Source organism: Hyaena hyaena, unplaced genomic scaffold (assembly GCF_003009895.1).
Source record: "Hyaena hyaena isolate Hyena2069 unplaced genomic scaffold, ASM300989v1 scaffold_2816, whole genome shotgun sequence".
NCBI lineage: Eukaryota > Metazoa > Chordata > Mammalia > Carnivora > Hyaenidae > Hyaena > Hyaena hyaena.
Genome location: NW_024083469.1, coordinates 1 through 3,387, shown reverse-complemented (window position 1 = coordinate 3,387; position 3,387 = coordinate 1). Strand labels below are relative to the sequence as shown.

Here is a 3,387-nt window from a genome sequence, read left to right as displayed (position 1 = left end):
GACCATTCCCCAGATCCTGCGGATGGTTTGGTTCCTAAAAAAAATATTTCTGAAGAAATGAAATCGGCTATTAGAGTCATTCCCTCAACTTTTCCCAAAGTTTGAAAAACTTTTCCACTAGTCTTGTCATGAAACTACAGGTTGCTGCTAGTGGGGGCTTACCTCCAAAGCTGGGGTTAGACTATAAACCAGCAGCATGATTTCTCAGTTCCGGGTGCCAGTGCCCTGGGGGAGTGCCTGCCCGGGCGCCTCCAAGTTGTGGCAGGCAGCTGCTACCCTGTCTGAAAAGGCTCACTGAGGTCACTTACTTAGCTATCAAAGTGAAAGAAAAGAAAAGCGAAAGGAAAATCCAGTTGGATTCATGCTTTCCAAGTGAAGCCAGCAGCACTTCAGGAGAACTGGACTACGGGTTTCACAAGGACTTGACACAGAAGCTTTCTGGAACGACTGACATTGGTACCGAACGCATCTGTCAAGGTATAATTGATTCCTACAGGAGTTAACAGATTTCCGGCTAATCTCACTCGGCGCTGCCAGGAGTAGACATGATCGGATTTAAGTCCAACAACAGCGGGCCACCTCCGTTAGTAATCTGCTTTGGGGTAGGAAGACCAAAGTAAAACATACTAATCTGTATCCAGAGAAGCAACTTACCCTACCCCAGCCCTAAATTCGACACAAAAATGTTTTAACTGGATTGACGGACGTGGGAAGAAAAGAATCCTTCTTGAACCTATACAAAGCCCTAGAAGTAAGTAAGTAGCCCCAGCTGGTGAGCGTTTAGAATTCTCACGCGGACGAACACAATCCCACCGCTTCAGCTGCAAGGAAGCACGTGGAAGTTCCCGACGTGGCCAAGGGCGTCCTAGGAACTACGGCGGGCGTTACCGCCCCCAACGAACACCCGGAACCTCCAGAAGCCCGCCTGAAGATTAAGAATAAGCACAGCAGCCGGTAAGAGGCACCCAGCGCTCAGAAACGCCACCTCCACGATAGCTCGCATGCGGAAGCTCGCTGGCCGCGGAAACCCGTAGAACACATGAAACCTGGTCTCTCCGGAGAGCCCACAGCGCCCGCCTGTCGTTTGCAACAAGAGAAGCCAGGGGAAAGCGCGAACGCAGTCCCCCACTACCACAAATTATGCAGTCGAGTTTCCCACATTTGGGGAAATCGCAGGGGTCAGCACATCCGGAGTGCAATGGATAAGCCTCGCCCTGGGAAAACCACCTTCGTGATCATGGTATCTCCCCTGCCAGGTAAGTATGAGTTGCGCGGCCCGCCTCGGCCCGCACCCTGCCGCTCGCCGCGCTTCTTACACACGGTCGCCGCCCCCGCGTGCCCTCCGCGCCGGGGCTCCCTGCGCGGCCCCCGCCCCACCCTCTCGCGACGACAAGACAACCGCGGGCGCCTTTGCCTCGCCCCCACGCGGGGCCTGCGGGCCCGGGCGGCCCGGGACCGGCAGCCTCCGCGCGAACGCTCATCTACATACGCCACGCCTTGCCGTGACGTCCCCCCGCGTCCGGTCTCCTGCTCTGGGACACCGGATGTACTGGTCGCCGCGGAGACCCGCCGAGGCCGGGGGCGGGCGCAGGTGGGCAGGAGGCGAGGGATCCGGGACCTGGCAGCGAGACCCCAGAAGGCAGGGGTCTCCCGGAGCCCAGCGGGGGTGGTGGCGGCTCAGGGCTCGGACGTGGGCCCAACCTGCCTCTCAACAAAAAGAAAATTTCGGTCCATTTTTGTCCTCGCTTCTTCGAAACTCATTTTCAAATACGATCGAAAGCTCAGGAAAGGTCTTTCTGCCGCTTGACGTTAAGTGCCCAGCTGCCCTAGTAAGAAGTCGTGGCCATGTTCAGTCATGGCCTAAAAGGGCCTCGGTATATGCAGTAGCCTCATCTAGTAACGCTAGAAGGAAAACCAGGATTCTGAGGTGTGAAGAACGAAAAACCAAGTACGGCGCTAAACAGTGCCCTTCAACCGCAGCCAGTCGTGCGCACGCCCAAGAGCCCCGGCGGTCCGGGGTCAGGCGCCCTTCAGCCCTTTCCCCCTCGTGCCGCCCCAGCCGCCCCAGCATGCACACACGGTGGCGCCGACCAAGTGCCCTCTGGTCCTTTCTGACTTGGGCGCCGTCAAAGGAAAACGCAGCAGACAGTAGTGAAAGTGGTGAAAAAAGAGGTCATGCAGTGACTTGTGACGGTAGAGGAAAGAGCTCACGAGCTCCAATCCGATTTGGGCAGAGGTGATTTGGGCGTTTTCCTGGAAGAAAGAGGGGAAGAGGGCTCGGTCCGGGTCAGAGAAGTGAAAAGTTCAAAGGGTAGTTCGGTGTGACTGCTGTTAGGCCGTGGTGTTTGCTAGCTGGCAGTTCCTGAACTGAGGATGCGCCCCTCCCACAGACACTGCGAGATAGGCCCTGCGTCCTTCCCGATCACATTTCAAAGTCGGAGTTGTAAGAGAGCCAGAGTCACAATCGCAAGCCCTTTTCAATAAATGCCCTAAGAAAGAGAAGTCGGGGGCCTGTGTCAGGTGTTTAACTTCCCCGGGCTGGAGGTCAAACTTAGGACCAGAACCTTCTGCTGCCTGCCGGAAGCTGTGCTGGAGTCTGGTCAAGCCTCCGGGCGGGTGGGGGGTGGGGTGGGGTGGGGTGGGGTGGGGGTGACAGTTCTTATGTGGGTCCTTCTGTGTTCAGACGTGTTCTTCAGCAGGCTCTCGGCATAAGAAAGTCTGTTTGGTGATGAAACAAGACAACCCTGCACTGCCCCCTGGCTGAACCCTGGCTCCTGGCCCCTTCTTTTCTATTCTGATCTCCTCTTTGATGACACTGTTTGCCCATTCAACAACGGTTTGTTGTTGTGCCAGACACTGAGGAATTGGTAACAAAAAGGTCTCTTGGCCCTCATGTTTTGTAGAAAGGGGCAGAGGGAGTGGGAGAAAGGTCGCCAGTGGATGCGATAGGTAAATTAATTAGTGTGTTGGGTGTCAGGGGGTGCTCAGAAGAGGGTACACCGAGACGGTGCTATGCTCCAAGCAAAGACTTGAAGGAGGTGAGGGAGCTGGTCACGGGATGGGCGCCGGAGCATCCCCAGCACAAAGGTCCGCTAGAGCAACGGCCCAGGTAAGGTCGTGTGTGGAGAACAGCAAGGAATAGCAAGGAGAATTGCAAGCAGGGCAAAATGGAAGAGTTGTACCAAATCACGTCAGAGAGGTGACTGACTCAGGTTGGGGATAAGATCATGAGGGTCTCGAAGATCATTGTAAGAGGGTCCTCTCCCCCCCCCCCCCGATAATATTTCTATCTCGCTTGGGAAATCATCTACCTAGATGTTCCAATACTGCTTTAACCCCTTCTTGGTGTCTCGGCTGAGAATGCCTGTCTCAGTTCTGCATGGAAAT

General features: G+C 55.5%; 1 non-coding gene across 1 annotated transcript; it reads right to left on the bottom strand.

The window, feature by feature from the left end:
- Positions 1–1,100: 1,100 nt before the first annotated feature.
- Positions 1,101–1,264, bottom strand: LOC120227695. The gene has a single exon (XR_005527315.1). It is a non-coding gene; the product is annotated as a U1 spliceosomal RNA (small nuclear RNA).
- Positions 1,265–3,387: the final 2,123 nt, after the last annotated feature.